At 40.9% G+C, this 20,766-nt stretch overlaps 1 protein-coding gene across 4 annotated transcripts in view; it reads left to right on the top strand.

The window, feature by feature from the left end:
* NRXN3 (neurexin 3) overlaps window positions 1-20,766 on the top strand; it is a gene marked incomplete at both ends in the record, with an annotated part of 967,932 nt that overhangs the window by 225,943 nt on the left and 721,223 nt on the right. The gene's annotated exons all lie outside the window — the stretch shown is intronic.

Below are 20,766 nucleotides of genomic sequence, written 5' to 3'. Positions count from 1 at the left end.
CTGTATTGGTAAGCCCATGTAGCAGAGCACTGCTGCATTGGTCGGGAAGAGCTACCTGGCTTCCACAACTATGTAGCAGCAGGAACCAGAATATTGACTATTGTTCCCTGAAAGTAAAATTAATTTTAATAAAAAGATGAAGACTCAGCCCAAATCTGAAACTTAGTGCAGTTATTGTTTGGGTGTTATGCTTTGCAGTCAGCTTTTGTTTTCTTTCCTAGCTTTTCTGAAATAATTTGTGATGATCACTGTCATTAACTGTGATATATTAACACCCCAAAATGTGTTCTAGAAAGCTTACTGAAAAACAATCTTAATTTTTCTGATAATCAGTTTCCTAGGTAGTCCAGACTAAGAGTTTCCTGCAAGACTTTTCTTCCTAAATAGGTGATTCTGTACTAATCCTGTTTTTCACAGGGTGTGGCTTGGGGGTTGTAATTTTATTTTCAGCCAGGAGGGTTGTCATAATATCCTCTTGGTATGAACATTTAATATCAGAGGGAAGGCAGTGAGTTTCTGCACAGGAGTCATGGAAACAGCAATGCTGAGCTAGATGTTGTTCTGCAGCTGTAGCTGCTTGACGAGTTACCATCCTACCGGTGCTTGACTCGTGGTGTCAGGGGTCGTGTGTTTTGTGCCAGTTCTGTGATGTGAGCGATGGCTGTCAGAGTCTGGAGCTGCTTTCCTGCCTGACCTCTGAATTAATTAAGGGGCTACACATATGCTGGGAAAGAGCATGTGAGTATCTTACATAGGAAATGAAAGTGACTTATTGAACACAAACCTTCATGCAGGGATCAGATCCTTCTGTTTTCATTTATAGAGTCTTGGGCCTGATTTTCATAGACACTGAGCATCCCCGTTTGATTGAAATCAAGCAGAGATACAGCTTCTTAGTGTCTCTTTAAATCAGGGTCTTAATTTTATTTATGGATGCTATGAACATAACACTTAGTAGAGGCCATTTTTATGTGTGCTTTAAGTCAAGCCAATGGAGCAGAGAAAGCAGTGACAAGAAAATCTTCAGCAGCTTTATTATTTATATAATCATTTGTATTCTATTAGTTTGCACAGTGTACTAAGAGCCGCTTACATAGCCGTCCCAGGCTCTTAATGTTCTGTGAGAAGAAAAACCCAAGCAACTGCTTAATAATGAGAGGAAGTGGAAGAAAACAGATAATCAGAATGTGCTTTGTAATCTTGATTCGGCATTGAGGGGAGATGTGTGTGAGCAGCTGCCTGCACTTAAAGGCAGGCTGGTAGTGGCTGGGTTTGAGCTATAGTCTGCTTAATAGCAACCTGCTCTTAGTAGTGACCTAATAATGCTTTCAAGCTGCTGTGAAAACATTGCCTGGCTTCCGAGAAGGAATTCAGTACTTGCTGTTCACCAAACATAAGGGTAGTGCAGGGTTGTCAGGGGAAGACACTCGGAAATGGGATAAATGGAGAAAATTTAATATTTCAAAAGGAAATCCTTGTTACTAATTAGCACTTTGCGTGTTCAGTCCATTATTCTTCCACACCCCTTAGGCCGCAGGATGAGTTACTGCAGGTATGACTAGGAAGTGTGAGGAAGCTGACAATTGTGCTTTTCCTCAGTTCCGGTTTTGGCAAGTGGAGGTGATGAGGAGCTGCACTTAATGGAGAAAGAGTGGCCCTGGATGACTGTCAGGATCCTGACAACATCCAGAAGTGCAGCCATAACACCCTACAGCTGCATGGAGAAGGGTCTGACCAGAACAGACAGCCTGTATTAGGCAGAGAAAGGTTCTCATTGCATATTTAGTGAGCTATACTCAGACACCAAAGCAGACAGTGCTTTCATTATAAGTGGAGCTTTGGATGAGTTGAGCGGAAAATACTTTGCCTTTTGAAATTCCTCCCAGGGTCAGTTTCCTCTTCTTTCCTTTGCTAGGGATGAAAACACTGGTGGCACAGGCAGCAGAATCAGCCTCAAATCCACCCAAAATCAGGGGACAGTTCTTTTGAGTGTTTTCTTTACGTTTACTTCTGAAATGCCCATGGTATATCTGTGTGGTGCAGTGCAGCATGCTATGAAGGAAACCTGAGCTGCCTTGAGAAAGCTAGAATGCCTGTGGGGATCAGCATGAGCCCCTGGGGCAGCCAGCTTTGCTCCTTCAAGAGCTGGAACTGGGTTAGTGCCGTGCTTGCGTGCCTGTAACATTCCTGGTTCCAGAACTGACTACAGGGAATTTTACTTGGCTCTCTGCATTGCATGACGGCATATTTCATAATTCTGTCCCTTTGGATTAAGTTTTTACATTTTTCTGTGTAGCCGAGAAGGATGCTTAGTTTCCCATCAGCCAGTACTGCTACAGCTTGAGCTTTTAAGAAAAATATTCTAAGCTAAGGACGCTGGAAAAAGGGATAGGATAGACCATAATAACTAATATTGTTCCTTTCAATTTATGCTTTCTGGTAGAGCAAGGCTTTTTTTTCCTGCCTTAGCTATGTAATCACCTGTTCCCAGAGACAACACATGCTGAGTGGGTTGCACTGCTGTTTATAATGATGAACAACCTGCCAAGCCCTGTACTGACCTATTGAATGTGTTGCAGTAGGATGATCTGTTCCGACTCCTCTGTGTTTGTTGAAGACTTCTGCTAGGGATGTCTCACTTTCCTAGGAAGGCAAAAGGATTGATGCAGGATTTGGGATGAAATTTTCAGCCTTCATTGTGTCACTACTCTCATTTCTTCTGGACTGCATCAGCCCTACAGTACAGCAACCAAACTGCTCATGTGAGGGTTAAGAGGGCTTCTCGAGTGGCACATTGCCTTCTCGCTTCCTTGGAGATTGTGTGCAGGTGCTGAAGTGCAGTGGGCAGAGTGCCTGATGCCCCACTCTGCCCTTTTGCAGCTGGGGAGGATTTCTCCACTCAGCTGGGGTTGGTGCTAGGAGGAGGGGCAGCTCTGTCAGTGTAGACACTTTGCATAGTCAGACTCTAAGCCTTGACTAGCAGGAACTGGAGACTATAAGAGTGTTCCTGACAAGGAACTGGGGATCTCAGGGCTCCTCCTCAGATCCTCCTGCTTCTCTTTCCCTTGTGGCTACAGGTTCTAATTGAAGAGATTCCACTAAGATGCTAGCAGTAATACACCTAGATCATAAAACCAATGCAGAATGTGTAGTTCAAGTTGGGTTTTTTTCCCCTGTTTTCATCAAAGATGTCCAAATGCCTGGTAGCACTGTTTGTTTTACATTTCTCTGTAGCCATCCTGACAGTTTTGCAGTACACCTGATGCTGTAATGAGAGAGCATGATTGGGAAATAGAAGTAACTTGTTTTTTCATTAAAATTTTATAAGGCAGAATATGCAAATAGGTAAGTACACAGACATCAAACACGGACATTGCATTGTATTTGCATAAAATCTGAGGCTTTCTGGACCTTCAGTCTCAAAATAAATTATTCCAGAGGAATTCTGGGGGGAAGCTGGTGTATTTCCTACCATGGAGGAAAACAGGTATGGGGATGGGATAGGAGGAGGTACAGAAGCACATCTGAGGCAAATGAGCAGAAATGTTTATGAATGGGTATCAGGGAAGGAGTGACAGTGCTTTAAGAGTCAGTGAATGGACAACCAGGGAGACGCACTGCCTGCAGATGGAAAGGGAAAAGGATCCCTTACCATTTTTTAGAGACACCCTTATGGCCAGAAGGAGGTATGGCAAGAAAGGTAATAACAGCAATGTTTTGCATGTGCTGGAGAGTCTCAAGGGGAAGGTTTCTATAATCGGAGTTAAAGATGGAGAATGGCTGAGTGGGAATTTTAGCTGTGTAGGCAAAGAGTGAAAACTGTATTTCAATCTCCGATTACTAGGGAAGGGAGAAAATCGGAATATTTTCTAGGCTGTATTAGGGAGTCAACCATTCAGATTCGATTTACTTGGAGCAGTGCTTAGATGGTGCAGATGGAGGTGCTTTAGATGAGCCTAAGGTGGTCCCTAGAGAATGGTTGTGTGTGAGAGAATCTATGAAATCTTCATATTTTTCTGTCAAGGCTTTATTAAACATTTTTCAGAATTGAGCTTTTTATTGTTACTAGCAGCTTGATGGAAGCAGTGAGGTTTGCATATGGGTTGAATATGGCAGAAATGATTGCAGGGGTCAGGCACCATCTGGTCATGATGGGAGAAAGCTGTGAAAGCTTATATCATTTCTGTCTGCAATTTAACTACTAGGAGGCAGATTTCGAAATGGTTCATGAGAATGCCCAGTTGCTGTATGTACATCTTGGATGCTATCTGCAAGCCAGGTCTTTTTCAGGCCTATTTGCATGTTTAATGTTAATGATGATATGATTCCTGTTTGGGGATGAGTTTTTCTGGTTGGAGTGCCACACTGGGGAGGAGGTGCAGATAGAAGGCCTAAAACATGGAGACGAACGGCCTGAGTGTGTAGAGGGCAGATGGAGGAGGCTGCAGTTGTAAGAGCCCGTCCCTAACAGACCAGGTAGCTCAGAACCATTTGGGTGCTCAAGATTCCTCTCCAGAGCAACAATTTAACAGAGGCCCAGAAATGCATAAGAAGAGATGGCAAGTCAGGAATCAACAGTGTGGGGAATTTCACTGGTGTGTTACCACATGAGTGGTATTAATTGCCCACACGTGTTGGTCCAACACTGCTGCTCCAGCTGCTCTGTTGTGTTTGGACCAGTCGGTTTTCTATTTGTATTACTTTGAGAGTTTAACATGTGAAAAAGGGAGTGACTAGTGGTACTGTGCAGAAGTAGACAAAACATGGCCAAAAGCTGAATATGATTCCTCTCCTCAAAATATGTCCTGTTCTTAGTCCTAGTCTCTCATTACTATTCCCTGCCAGAGCATCCCAAATTGCCCTGATGAGGATGACTCTGATTCCTAAACTTCCCAGTCCAGAGGTCTGTGAACTTTTTGGTTGCCCCTTATTCATGGATGTCTCATTGCAGCAGCTTTAGGCTGTGCATGTTGAGAGTCAAGAATATCTGTGCATTTTCTCTATGGATCTGCAGAGCATCTAGCACAGGGCCTTCGTCATATTTTTGAGTGCCCCTTTTGTAGAAACATAACAACACAGTGGCCTGGGAGACATAACAGGGGAGATGGGCAGCATTTTGAGCAGCTCCTGCTGAAATTCATGGAGGGAATAAAAACATATTTCTGGAAAGATTTAATTTGGAGGTGGGAATGGAGGTACTTGGAAACTGAGAGCAATATGATACAAGGTTAGATGCTGAGACAATCTGTAAGAAACAAATAGATGGGGAGGCCAAAATTATTGTGTTTTCTCTTTGAGTAATACTTAGGAGCTTAGTTCCTGAGCTGGTTTTCATTTGGTATTTCTAAACTACCTCAGAGTCAGAAAGGGTATATGGTTGTTTATTTGGGCAACGGAGCATTTCCCAGGCAGTCTGCTTGTTACCAACACATGTTGGATGCTTGGGCATGAATCCTGCAAGATTATCATTGTAAAGAATATCTTGTGTTTTCTGGTATGAATGTGGGGCTTGACATGGAGCCAAGGGTGAGCAATAGGCCCTTCTGAACTGAGCAGCTGAGAGCTGAAGCACCTTGCCTGTCTATCTTTGGGCTTTTTGATAGCACTGAAAAATAAGCAATGTTTTGAGGAGGATTATTTTTTAATAAACATTTTTCTTTTGCTAGAGAAACTTCTTTTGCCCTGCTTGACCTCTGCTTTGCTGCCAGGAAGGAGTGGCATTGTGTCTCCCTTGTTTTGCTTGCCCAAAAATTTACATGTACACACCATCCTAGAATCATAAACGACTGGATTATGCCAGCTTCTTTTCTCAGGAATAACTACTGGAGTCAAATTTACCCTACACACAACTGTAAGAGAAAATCTATAATATCACTTATGTCAAACTAGGCATAAGTAAGTGTTCTATGGTTCATGGTCCCAATACTAACATTTAGTGGAGTGATGAATGTCAGTATCTCTGGATAAGGCACTGGATTTGACTGATTCTGCTAGTGGCCTTTTTAGGGAATCATTTAGCACGGATGCTAATGTTTGTTCTATGAACTAAAAGCAAGGCAATAATTCCGACATGGAAGGTCTACACCCTTACTGCGAGCCAGGGAGCTAAGAAAATAGAGCATGCAGGTTTCTGTGCAGTCCTAGCGGTCATGGGAGGTTACAGGTCGGAGGTGAGTTTTAGTGATGCAGAAGGAGCATGCAGAGAGGAAAGCATCATGTGGCATGTGGTAATGCAATGTCAACATTTTACAACTAATTAATCTGAAGGTGTTTAGGCAGAAATGAAAAAATTACCTAGCTGTCCCTGTAGTCTCTGAATTTTTGTTCCTATTTAATACTCTTTTGTGTGAATTGCCATAACTCTCCTGACTTCCTAAACACCAAGATAGTAGAGTGTCCCAGACTGAGATTTCCCAGGAGAATCTCAGATCAGAATGTCCCAGTCGGTTTGACATGACAAATGAATGTATTTGATTTTGGTGTATATTTGTGTAGTGTCTATTTTCTTTTTTTTTTTTCTAAATTGTGATTTTTGTGAATGGCAAGGATCTCATACAGAAAAGCCAATAGTAGAGCTTCATGTACTGTGACTCTATACTTGGTGAATACATGTACTAAAAGTCTAACTTATAATGATGAATAATACTAGCTCATAGGACCCTTAGTCTGAAGAATTCAGTTACATGGCTTTTTCAAAGCAGCCTCAGAGATTTTGAATTCTTTTAAACCATTAACAAACATAGAGTACCAAAGGGAGTAAATGTAATTATTCTCTTCCTTCAGATGCTGCAGCTGAGGCACAGATGTTGATGTGACTTGGTCAGCATCCTACGGGATAAAAGAGAGACATTTGCCTATCTCTCCATCTCTTTTTGTTGCTATTTACTTCCTCCTGGCAGGGAGAGCCTCTGTCTTCAGTACAACCTAAGAGCCACAACTAACTGACTGTTCTTACTGTATAATAATAGAGGTCTCTGGAATTACTGCAACCTTGTTTCTCTGGGGAATTTTCTTCTTTACCAGTAATATTTACCAATTTCTTCTTGTTTTATCCTTGATTTCTTTATACATTCCTGTCAAGCCGAGAAGGGAACAAGTGTGAAAAACAAATTTTGGATGATTGCACAGGATATATATAGGTTATGTCAAAAGCATATCTTAACTTCCCAGCTGAGCTGTTGCTGATAGGTATGAAATGCTCCCCTACTTTCTTTTAAGAGTCATCTCAGGTAAGGAAATGAAGGAAGAATCGAGAACAAACACTACTGCCAAGCAATCTAAGGAGCTGAGGTTGAGGGTGGGAACTGTTCAAATGCAGATCAGTCCTGAACAGTTGTCATTGCAGCTCATTTTTGAATGTGAGCAAGCTCTGATGGGCATATCTCTGCTTCTTTGTGCTCTTTCTGTTGGACTTCAGTCCAAGGTATTAGGAACTGCATCATAAGTCCAATGAGTCTTAGGAGATTTCTTCTATGTCTGACCAGAATGGGAAATGATCTTCCAGTTACAGACCCAGTTAAAACTTGAGTTGCTACTGGATTTGGGAGGAGACTCTTTAATGAAGTACATGTCACTCTGCACGTTCCAGAGGTTAATATTTCACTTTCTTGTGCTCTCACATTTTTAGTAAGGATTAATGGCCTGGCCCCCAGGAACTAAAATCAGTAATCTTGTGAGGTGTATTAGTGTGCTGCCAATGCTGCAGCGTTGCTTTAGCTTAGGGAGTTATTCAAAGCCTCTTTTCCTTATGTAGCTTAGCCTTTGCCTACCGTACAGAAAAAAGGCTTCTGCTGGCATTATTGCCTTGCCTCATGCATGACACAGAACTTTGTCAGCTTGGCTTATTTGCACTCATAGCAAGAGTTTTGCTGGCATAATGATCAGGAATGAGGGTTTGTTGCAAAATAACATAAGCTAAACTCAATTATATTGATCTCTTTCAGCAGATGTTTCTGACCACATAGGCGTCCATACAAAGTGTACTAATGACCTACACATACATCTATGGAAAGTATTCCTGTTAAGCAGGAAAACAATTTGAAATTACCTTATAAAATTAGTCCTTACTGAAGGTATTTGAGTATGAAAATGAAGTGCTAGAATTACTTTGCAATTGGTAAAATGTGGGAGATCCAAAGACAGGAGCTGAAGTTTCAGCTGACTTTGGTATGGGAAGGTGAAGCTGTTATTTTATCATTTGTGTACTGAAACAATCACTAGACTCCTAAAATTCTTTTATTGATAAAATTTGTATAGCAAAGTGTCTAGTATCCTACAACCATAATGAACCTAGAAGTAAAAACTAGTGGGCTTTGTGTGTGTGTGTGCAGAGGGGGTGGGCAGGGTGAAGGGCTAAGTTTAGCTCTGTCCAAATATTAAAAAAATATATATAACTTCTGGTTAAGATCACATTTATTACAATATGATATCTTATTCTCTAGAACTCTTAACAGTAGGCAGACAGTGGCTTGCAGGTGTTATAGGTCAGTCCCAGTGCATAAATTTTGTTGAGGGATTGTGGGGTTAATTTAAAGGATAATTCACATATCAACAGTTCGGTGGTATTGAACTCCTAAAGTTACTGCACCCATGGAAAGTCTACAAAAGTAATAAATAGCCAAAGTCTGATTAATAAAGAAGATATGAAGGTTGAGCATACATTCTAAAGCAAGCACTGATGAGCAGATACAGATACTGAAACTTTCTATGCAGAAGGTGCAAGAGGCATCTTTTTGCAGGGCCGTTTGAACTACGTACTGCCACCATGCTCGTGAGCTAAAGAGAATCCGCAGAGCTAGAGCAAAGTGTGGTCAAACCCAGCCTCAGTCTCTCCAGCTATCACTAGAACTGGTACCTAGGGAAGAAAGCAGCAGCAGAGGTGGTTGCCCCCACTGGGCAGTGTAGCCAGCAGGCTGCTATGTTGCACCAGTAATAGAGCACTCCACTGAATCTCAGCTGAGCCATCTGCACGTGACCTTCCTTTGGTCCTGCTGCTATGGCCACCTGTGCTTACTTCACAGCAAGACCATCAGGAGTGGGCTTTTCTTTCCTTCATAATGAACCTGACTCTCGCTGGGCTTCTGTACCTGCAAGGTATGTGCTGTGTGCTGTTGTTTGGAAAATGGGAGCATTTACAGGTGTAGAACTGTTTTCATATTTGCAAATTTAGAAGATGTAATGGAGTTTGGACCAATATATATAGCCTGTGCTTTGAGCATATAATAAAGGTAATCATTAACCCAGGTCCTAAAGAACGGACATACTAAAGCAACAAACCTTGTGGGGTTATGCAATCTCATCCATCCCTGTTCAAGAATGAGCAAGCTAAGATAGGATACAGAATATTGATGGGCAGACATAGCCAAGTTCAAAGTCATTAGCAGAGCAGTGGGGATACTCGCAGAGGTTACTTCAGCAAAGATTTTTGGCTGCCTGTTTCTTATTCCATTAGCCAGATGTAGTCCTATCCTAATGAACAGTGGTGCTCAGCTGCTGTGATCTTAACTTCGGCTGTCCAAAGTCTGATGTTCTCAGCTTATGATGGCAGTAAATAAGCTGCTTTTGCTTTACTTGGCTTTGTAGTCCACCGAGCTTAGTAAACTCTTGGTTCAGGTGAATACTCAGGAAAAAAATAGGAGATATACTTTGTCACTCCTTATGTTGCATTAAAGAGATTTCTAAGGATCAATCTTACACTGTCAGACAGAAATACAAACAAGAGTAGTTTTAGAGAGTCATGACCTGCCATATGCTGATATTTGTAAACCAAACTCAGCTGAAAATTATGTGAGAGATAAGCTGCAAAACTGTGCTGGTTTTGTACATATGTATAAAACACGCACTTTCAGCCTAGGAGTCAGTGGGATGCTCGTCACCAAGGAAGGTGAAAAGAGAATGTACTTTTTTGCCATGTGTGATTTGAAAGCTTGGCAGGCAGAGAGTTAATAACATGGAGCATCTAGAGCTTAATTTGTTCTTCAGTGCTATGATAAGCCCTCTGACTCTTGACACAGCTTAATAGTGATGAGAGAAGCATCTTTCCTTCTGTATTTGAGTACCTGCTCTAAGCTGCCTATGTAACTGTGTCCCTCAGTGCACTTTCTTTTGATGAAACTAGTTATGCTTCTTTTGAAAATATTTGCTACCTTAACTGTCAGGAACAGGCACCACAGGGTTTGAGGCTATACCTTCTTCTAACCTAACCCTGTTTCAGACCATTTGTGAGTCCTCAGCCCTCTTGTTACTTATTCTTTCTTCTCTTAGTATTTTAACTTTATTGCAATCTTCATATATGGAGATGCCCAGCAGTGAATACTGTACACTAGCTGTGTTTTCAGGTAGGTTGTGGTCATTCAGTCATGGAGTGCCATCTAGGCTTTTAGAGCTTTAATTAGAGGTTGTAAGGGTTTTTTTTTTTCTTTGCATGGTTTCTGTTTGTTTTCTGTCGTAGTTTGTTTCCCATTTGACAAGTGTTATCTCTTTGGGACCAGCAATCACTATATAGAATCATAGAATGTCCTGGGTAGAAAGGGACCCACAAGGATCAAGTCCACCTCCTGTCCCTGCATATCACAACCCCACAGTTCACACCATGTGTCTGAGGGTGTTGTCCGGTCTCTTCTTTAACACTGTCAGGCCTGGGGCTGTGACACCTCCCTGGGGAGCCTGTTCCAGTGCTCCACCACTCTTTGGGTGAAGAACCTTTTCCTAATGTCCAACCTAAACCTCCCCAGCACATCTTCCTGCCATTCCCTTGGGTTCTGTCATTGGTCACTAAAGAGAAGAGATTGGCACCTGCCCCTCCTCCTCCCCTTGTAAGGAAGCTGTAGACTGCGATGAGTCCAGTCAAATTTATAAATCTTCTTGCCTTACTCCGAAGGCTGGACTATTGCTATGAAGTACTCGTGTGTTTTGAGCAGGGGGGAAAGGCTGAGCCACTGCTATTTACCACAAAAAGCCAGGCTGCTGCAGCTGCCAATGAGGGAGGCAAGAAAGGGTGATGAGGTTTGAATGTTGAGTGAGTGGGCTGGACAACTCCTCCCAGGTCCACCGCTCCTCTGTAGCAGTGATCCAGCTGGCTGTTAAGTGTGAGTAGGACAGGACGAGGGAGGCAACTACTGGGCATCATTCATTACTTACACTGCATGGAAAAGGCAGTGGGCTCAATATGATACAACCAGATTTTGTATTGTCTCTGATTTTCTTTCAGTTCTAATCCTTTGTTATTGCTGCTCTTTGGCTTTGCTCTGTTCCTGCTGATGTTGCCTGTTGCACTGAATATTTGGGACTGGTTTTTCTACCTTCACCCTTCAAACTGCACAGTCAGAATTCATTTAGTTCAGAAGTAACAGTGGATATATTGAGATCCCTAAACAATTCAATGGGCACAATGTAGGTATATGGAAACATGCAATTTAAGCTCTGAACTGCTTATCACAGGATTTTATACTCTTTGAGATACAGTTCTACAAGTGATGGTGTTAGAAATGGTAATATAAGAGGTCAAAGAAGAGTTAGAGTCTGTCCCCCACCTGTGCTTCTTATAGCTAGCTAGACATAGATGTAGTGGCACAACAAGATGGATGTGTTTATTTTAACAGGTCTTAGGGCAATATCAGGAAGATTGCTGTATTGCATACTGTGGCTACTGGTGACTTCACATCACCAGAAGGGAGAAAAAAATCAAGTGCTTCTACTTCATAAGCACAGATCTGAGCACTTAGTGCTTGAGGGAGAACATTCATTATCTGTGAACTGTGTGGGGCTGAAGACACACAAGTGAACAGAAACCACTGCATCCAGCAAAGCAGTGATGCATAGTGTGCGAGTCACCAAGCTCCTCTGGTCAGAGTGAAAGTGACTGAGGCCGTGTCTCAGTTCTAGCACCCTGAGACGTAGATTTGAGTGATGCCAGCAAAGCTTCCTTGCTGTAGCAGTGTTAGCAAGCAAAGGGAATGCAGGGGTTTGGGAAAGGTGGCAGAGACAAAAAATATAATTTAGGAATGGGGCTTGAGAATGGCATAACCATTCCTGTTAAATCTGTGCCTGCCTTTCTGATTACTAGCCATTTTAAGTGGAATGGGTTTTACATCTAGAACAAGCCTCCGAACAGATGATTAATGGTTTTATCTGTAATAACTTTACATTTTATAGAACCCTGCTAAGAGTACGCATCTGGTGAGCCAAGCTATTTAAAGCTGTGTTAATTCTGTTAATTGCTCTATGTTTATTTGGATTGCTGGCACCTGCGGGCTTTAGGATAATGTAGGGCGGGTATATTCTCTCCTTCTTTCTAGCTGAGGAAAATGGAGAGGACCATTTCCTCAGCTAGGAACAGCAACCTTGGCAGAACACCCTGGCTGAATCGGTTGTCCTTGAGATTTCCCTCTTTTATTGCTGAATGCAGTGAGATGACAGCCAGAGGCAAGATGTTCCTTTGACTGGGGCAGGAGGTATGCGGACAATCTGCTTTTGCATGCGCTTGCCATCATCAGGCAGTAGCAGCAGTTGGAATGAGGCTGGTGAATTTTAGAAGGCTGATCAGGACTATCCCATTTTGATCCTGCTTCTCAGCTGCCTGCCAGTGTTTGGTTTAGGTTATGAAGTTGTCCAGTAGGTTTCAAGCCCTGAACAGATGTGAAGATAAGTATGCTGATGATTTCTAAACTTTTGTCAGGGAAAAGATGTGGAGTGGAAGTGGAAATCAGAATGCTTGAAGTGACTAAAGTGTTGCTTTGAACTGCTAGGAGAGCAGTGCAGTTGACTTCATGTTTGCAGCTGGATTTGACAAACAACTGGAACAGTCCAGACCGGGGTCTGATGACAACCATTTTCCCAGCCTTTGGCTCTTGTACTTCAGGGAAGATTCTCACATGGGCTGCAAAACGGTGAAGCAAAGGGTTTCACTTGTGTTGCTAACCAATTACTTGAAAGTGTGGCAGATCCTGAAAGGCTTGGTATTTGGAGGCTTTGAGCTAATATGAGCTCAATATGGTTATTATCTGAGTGGGCAGAAGAAGGGGGGGCTATTTTGGTTTATGTAGGTGCCAGTTCTCTCTCAGACCTCTGATACAGGTTTAAGTCTAGGCTTCAATGTTGGCAATGCTAGGATGTCTTCCCAACAAATCAGACAATTAGATAAGAAGTTCTATTTCACACTCTGTTAATTGTTTTATGTCTGTCTTCAAAACGGCAATTTTTCTTGAGAAGAACAGTGAGACGCTAGGGTAAAATCTGTCCTCCTCATATTGATGATGTGACCACAGTTGAGTTTCTGCACTGCCCTTTAACCCTTTATGGCCACTGACTAAATGAGATCATAGAATCCTAGGTGTTGGCTGTAGCCTCCCAAAGCAAGTTCGAACCCAAAGGAGGGGCTGTGACATCTCCCGTCTGGAAGGTGTGAAGAATTGTAAAGAAAACCAACTGTAGCACAGGGGAAAACTTCCTTGAGAGTTTGACAAACCATGATGCTTGTGACTTGTCACTCCTAAAGGACAAGACTGCTGTGTTTGTCACCTTTCTCAAGTAGAAGCTGCTACTGAGGATGTCCCAGTCATTTATTCTACCCAGGTAATAGTTAATCAATTACAATATTAAAATTGGTTACAAAGCTCAATAAAACTATATGCTGTTCCCATATTTAAGAATGGGTTCTTCCTCTGCAGCTTCAGTGTTTAGCTAACTAGATAAGCTGCCAGCTGAGCACTTTTCTCCATTTCCCTGGTTTATATTCCAGGGCTGATTTGTCCTGAAGCTGCCTTTGTCTGAGATAACAAGAACACTAAATGCCTCCATTCTCCTTTAGCCGAGCCTGATGTGCTTGCTTCTCTCTCCTTGTCTGAGCTTGCTTCTTATTCTTCTTGGCTGCACACTAGGACATCACACCGAAATGCAGTGTTGTCTCTTCCTCTCTCTTCTCCATTTTTTCTTAATACATATTTCTAGTATGTTCTCTTAATTAGCATATGCTCAGCTCTTCTGGCTTCAGGCTAGTTTTCCTGTTGACAACCTCTGTGACACATTTGGTTAGAACTTCACAAACCATATATCACAGGAGAAATTAATTATGCATGTAACTTACTAGGTTAATAACTTCCATCTCACTATGAGCTTCACATAAAGTCTATACATTGCACATTAATAATTCAAATGACAGCTTTGATATCAAGTGCATTTTCTGAATCGCTTCTATCCCTTCTTAGGAGTTTTGTGTCTATGTGGAAGCCACAGCTGGGTTCCACAGCTCGTTTCCAAGCAGGTTTTTAAAACTTGATTCCAGCTCTGTTTCTCCATTTCTCTTGGAGGCTGGATTTGCCAGCGCATCCAGCAGAGGAGGGCAAATAAGTGTTGGTGTCTCTTTTGGTTTTGCAACTGGAGCTTATGGAAAATACTTGGTTTGTAGGAGGACACCTTTTGGTAAGAAGTGCAGCAGATGAGCTTTGATGGTGGTGCCAAGGACTTTTGACTAGTATTGGTTTTGCATTTTAGCTGTGGCAACCGTGAGCTTCCTTGGACTTTGTTGAAAGTATCAGTAAGAGTGTGGAAAAGATAGTTTTGGTAAATGTAACCTACCTCTCAAAAGTCTTGGGAAAGTCAGTGAGGTGTTTCATCAAAAGGCTCTTCAGGAATAAAAAAAAAAAAGCCAACAAATGGACAAAAAAAACAGGACACCCCCCACACTCTCCACCCCCAGACAGACAAAGAAAGAAGGTCTGTCTGTGCACAGAAGAAGAACTGGTTGGCAAGGTATGAAACAGAATGTAGGACGGACTGAACAAGCAGTTTTTCCATGGGAAAGCCCCAATGGAGAAGACCTCTGGGATCAATGATGAGGACTGAAAATTCATTAGTGGATATAAAAATGGAAAGGGATGTGGGTGGAGAAGGCACACATTTTGCTGAGATTATGACAGTATTCAAGTGGGGATTGTCTGCAGAACTGCAGAGGATGACCTATTAATGCTGAATGACTGGACAAAGAAATGGCAAATTAAATTACATGTATGTAAATACAAATTGAGGTATGTATATTGGGAGGGAGGAAAAATAATCCAAATGTTCCATATGTAGTTATGGACATCTGTATTACGTTTTAGTAAAGAATTATTTGGAAATATTTGCTTGGTGGTCAATATTGGTCAAATAATTACATCTAATGATCTAATGTTACAAGTTATTAAAAAGGCAATAGAGAACAATTCAAAAATATAATGCTATTAAATAAAACCACACTGGACACTGTCATTCTGTCCTTTTAATCTCAGAAATGGGAGAAGGGCAATAAAGATCATCGAAGGTCAGGAGAGAGGTCAGACCATGGCCCTTCATAACAGAATTAACTGGAAAAGGATGAGATAGTAGGACATAAAATAATGTGTAATGTGGGGGAGTGATCAAAAGGAACTGTCATATGGTTTCTTTTCAAATAGAGGGACGAAGTGGCATCAAGTGACAAAGGCAGGGTAAACTTCAGAACAAACAAAACCAAATATGACAGCAACTAAGTCATGGAAATCCTTGCCTTGGGATGATATTGTGACTGGAAAAACTCACAGAAGGAAAATCCTTGATGGTATATGAAATAAAAAGATACCAGCTGTGCATGCCACTTTCCCAGCCTCAAACTGATCCAGTCTGGGAAATGGTTTTAGGGGAGTATTGCTACAGAGCTGCTCCGTTAGACTTGCCTAGGTATTTGAAGAGGTGGATTTCAGATGTAGGATGCTGATGCAATATAATATGGAGGATTTTATGTTTAAATATTTCCTGGAGCAGTCACACTATTTCTAGGCTCTCTGTAGTATTTTGAACTGGGTAGTCCATTTGCTTTGCCTGATATTAACTAACTATGACGTGCCGCAACCTGTCAGAGGCCAGGATACACGTAACCCCCTCATTTTAAGTATTGCACAGAAAAGTGGTGTTCCTGAATGCATGCACAGAGCTGAGGGGGAACGCAGCTGAGCAGTGGGATATCAGATGAGCACAGAGTCAATTTAGTATAAGGTCTCATATACAGATTTTGCAAAATTAGGCAGTAATGTGTAGATGTGGAACTGAGATGTGTGTAGGAGGAGCTGGAGGAACAGAGAGAGGCTCAGAGAATGCTAGAGTGGCACATGTTGATCAGAGGTGTAATGATGCCCATTTGAATGAAAACAAATGTGGGTGTGTCAGGCAAGCTATATTTGAGGAAGATACTTCAAATGAAAAGAGCAACAAGGAGGCCTAGAGGAAACTGCAGAGAAATGCAACATAGGTTGGCTTCTTTCACCATTTGTAGTTATTAAGGCTCCTGAAACAATTGGCCCAAAATGAGGATATTAACAAGTGGAGGTGTAAAACTGCCTCTGAGCTGCGTTGCAAAGGCATCTGCCTTTCAGTGCTGAGTGATCTTTGTATGTATGGAACTAGGAATTCTGTGAAGGCTTGGAGGGAGATCCATTTCCAGTAGGACAATCTCTCCAGACCAGTATGGACTGTGGTAACAGCAGACAGAAAGCTCCCAGGCCTTAACCTGGGCGTGGGAATCTTTCCATCCAGGACTAATATTCACACTGTGATTATGTGTATTTATTTCCCTGTGGAAGTAACTGTTAGGAAGGTTTATTACTGCCCAACTGGGCCCTTTTTCTGAGTGCTGAATCTACATGAGATTGTCTTTTACAGGAGACTTAAAAACTGAGGAGCTTTTTTTTTTTTTTTAACTACCTCAAAAAGCTGAACTGATGCTGTGTAAAAAAGGGACAAACTCCAGAGAATCATAGATATTAGAAATAGTAAACACCTACCAGGTCACATTGTCCATCTTCTTCTGCTAGAACCACCATTGTTTCCTTCAGTGTATTAACTTGGAAGTGTTTCTACAAAGAGCCATTCACCGTGGGATTCTGCTTGTCATTTTCTGTGTTCAGTTTGCTGCTGCTAAAGGTGTTGTAAGGACAAGTAAGACTTCCTCTCAAAACTGGGTTTCTTTGCATTTTGAGTACTGGAGACTTAACAATAAAAATAAATAAAAGTCAAAAAAGCAACTGAAAAGCAAATTATTATTTGTAGAATTAGATGTGTTAGTGCTATTTAGTTAATTAATTACTGGCTTCCTCAACTAAAAGATTGTTAGAAAAACTGCCACAGTTGTCTGACAGACAGGTGACAAGATCAGGAATGAGAAACCAGGAGCTGTAACTCCTGATCTTTTGTACAACTCAGCAGAAAATGAACGCCTGCTACTCAAAGTGAATCTGCAGTCATCTGTCCTGTTTCTGCCGGAGCAATTCATGGCAGGTAAAAATCTGACTTTGTGAAACCCATAATACCAAAAGAACCATCACACCCAGCCACCTCAGCCTTGCCTCGATTATTCAATTCTCCCCATTTCTGCACAGTTTCAGGGTGTTCATAAGCAAGAAACATCAAGCCTCAATTTCTCCCACTTTCCTCACATAATAATTTTGGGCCTCTTTTGAGGACTTGTGTTTTAACCTGCCTTGATATGAAGGCATTAAAAGGCAATGTGTTGCTTTCCTTGGTAAGTTGTTGTGATGTTTAATTGCCTCCTACTTTTAAAGGAAATTGAGCCTTTTTATCTTTTTGGAATTGGTCTGACAATATCTCCCAAATGTTGATTCTTGTGATGCAGTTTTCCAGTGGAACAAAGATGCTTCAGAAATCCAGTGTTTTTTTCCCCTATTCATTATAATCAAGTCCCTTCTTTTTCTGTCTTTTGGAAAAATAAATGGATGGAGTTCCTTGTCTTTTATTGTAAGGCATTTATTCTAGTTCTCAAATCATGCTGAAGCTACTTGATGTATTCTTTGTGTTTGTTTAGAGTCCTTAAGAAATGTCTTCATTTAGAATAGTACCTAATGTTTAATTGTATACTGTACCAATGCTACATGCAGAAGTAACATCCTATTCCTTTTATTGTTTGAAATAAACAACTCAAGCTACTCCAATCATGGATAGCAGCACTTAATACCATTTATTATAATGTGTTCGATAATGCATAAGCAAAACAGCGCTGGGTGTGCGGGGAGTCTGTGCTCCATCAACACACACGCTAAGATCTCCAAACTGGCCTTTTTTATTGTCCTTGAGTTCTGGATTTCGGTTTGTTTCAGCCTATTTTTGTTTCTTCGGTATTACTTGTTCTTTCCTTTGTGGTCTTCAGGAGACCTTCTTGCGGTTGGTCATTCTGGGGGAAGTTCCTCTTTTTTCCTCCGTGTCTTCTTCTTACCTTGTTACCTTCTAGTTTCACCGTTAGTCTTACAGTTGGTTTAAAGCAAGCCAGGTTTACAATTAGCCATACAGTTTGCTCAAAGCTTAGCCAGTATTTCCTTTGTCTTAGTTCTGTGCTTTATTTGGTTAAGAGGGGGTCTTATTAGCAATCACAATGTCTTTTGTAACTTTCATAATGTCCTTTTTGTAACTTTCCATGCAAGTAGAATAGCTGCGCTCTTTTTTAGCATGAATCATAATTACATTTTTCACAGTTTACTCTACTCAAATATTCTGAGACTGACCCCTCCCTTTTGGCCATAGTGCTTTACTGGAAGCTCACACTTACTCCTCTGATGTTTCCTAAATTATTTTTGAAGTCACTGCTTTGCAGATTGCGGCTCCCTCGCAGCTTCCCCTTCCTGGTTCTGTAGTTCATGGCCTGTCTCCCAAGTTCGTAAGACCATATGTTTCAGCGTTCAACTTTTAACATTTGTTTGGATTGAAAGAGCCTGGACTTCCATGCTCTACACATCATTCTGTATGACTGCTCTGTCTTTAAAGTTATTTAGTGCTCTACCCAGCTTAGTGTTACCTTCAAGTATTAGCTTCAGTGCTTTTTATATTTACTTCTAGCTAACTGAGAAAATGTTTAATACTTTGCACCACATATGGACCCTTATGGTGCATTAGAAATGCCTCTTTTCAGTAATGGCACCCCACAGACAACTAGTTTAGGACTATTTATCTACTTAATATTATATCCTGTTTTGTATACTGTTAATTTAGGCAGAGCTGTCTTGTGGTGTTCAGTCAAGTGCCTTAAAAAATATTTCATCTGTGCCTTCACCATCATCATTCAAATGTTACCAGATTTATTTCACAGGAACTCCTCTTACACAGGAAGATCTAATGTCATTAAGTATTGTATTCTTATCCTTTAATGTTTTTATTAAGCATTTTAGATAGAAGCTTTTGTGCTATTTCCTCCAGGGACGATGTTTCCTGCAGGCTAAACCCTTATATAGTTATATATCTTGTCCTTTTTGGCTTTTAAAAAATATTTATACAACATTAACATTCTTTTATTCAGCTGTTATCTTTCTGTTATTCCCAGATTAAAAATAAACCTCCTCATTCAGCTCTTTTAAGACTTTAGAGCAAGTGACACAGGTCTGTGAGATTAAAAATAAAGCATATTTTTTCCTGGTAACTGATCAACATCCTCTTTTGTTCTCATTGATTGCAAAATACTTGGTCATCCTCTTGTGATATAAGCACTTACGTTCTTCATATATTTATATCTGACAGAGAAAAAACTGTTAGTTTCATACTTCTTAAATTCTATAAGCTGAACCTTTTAAACAAACAATTGCTTTCTTGGGGTTTTGATGGATTTCTGTATCAAGATATAACCCCTTTTTTGGCTATTAATGCATTGTATCATGATTTAAAGACTTCATTGGTTATGAAACATCGTATAATACTTCCAGACTGAATATTTGGAATTTGTTTAGCCACCATATAAGATTATGCTTTTGTCTCCTAAATTAAAGCAGACCTTCCCTGTCAGACAGCTTCTTCCCATGCAGATTCCTGTAGCATTGTAGGACCGGATCAACTTGTGCCCTAGCTTTGGGTGAGAGACATGGAATTCATTGGATAACTCACCTAGTACAGTATAGACTTTGAGACTTGAAATCACTGTAGTACTTTTCTGTGCTCTTTGAAGTTTTTGAACATCTTTTATTAATAAAAGCATAGACAAGATAACAGGCCACTGTATTATTAAATAGTATCAGTAATACTATATACATAGTCAGTGGTTTCTCTCTGTATTTTCTTGGCAGTTTCCTACTTAGACACTGAAGAATCCCATTAGCCCTCTTAACAACTGCTTTACAAAGCCATTTCATGTTCAATTGGTTATGCACCAAGACACACGTGCTCTTTTCATAGTCACTATTTGCAAGGCTTAGATACGGTTCCCATTGTGTGAGAGTTACTTACAGTCTTTGATCCTAAATCTATAATCTAGCACTGGGCTGAACTGAAATGAGAATGTGTCTGAGTATGTTTTATTAGATGCATGTCAAAGTGATAAGTAAACGGAATTTTAGATATCTTCTTGTCCTTTTCTGGAATTCACCTTAGGTCTCAAAACTGCTTTCCAGTATCTGGAAGTCATTCAATGGTTGCAGTTCAGCCATTCTAGGACTAGAACTTTGAGTAGTGGCCCTTTCACCAGTGCACTGCCTCAGTCTGTCTCTCTCTGGCACCTGGAATTATTAATATATTATGTATATAAAAATATATTTTATATAATATATATTAATATATTATTAATAAAATATCTTCCATAAAATCAGAAGCAAGTCATAAAGTAAAATTTTCTTGTTTGCATATTGCCTTTTACTGCCCTTAATGTTTTTCATGCATGGAATCCCTTGGACATCAGAATGAACCTCTACTCCTAAGTTTTTGGAAAGCAGCACAGGATGATCCCTATGCTTCTCCATGTCAGAGAAATCTCTTCAACTGCTACTT

The sequence above is a fragment of the Nesoenas mayeri genome, assembly GCF_963082525.1.
Source record: "Nesoenas mayeri genome assembly, chromosome: 5".
Lineage (NCBI taxonomy): Eukaryota > Metazoa > Chordata > Aves > Columbiformes > Columbidae > Nesoenas > Nesoenas mayeri.
Note: the sequence above shows the minus strand (reverse complement) of the source record. Positions and strands in the feature narration are given on the sequence as shown.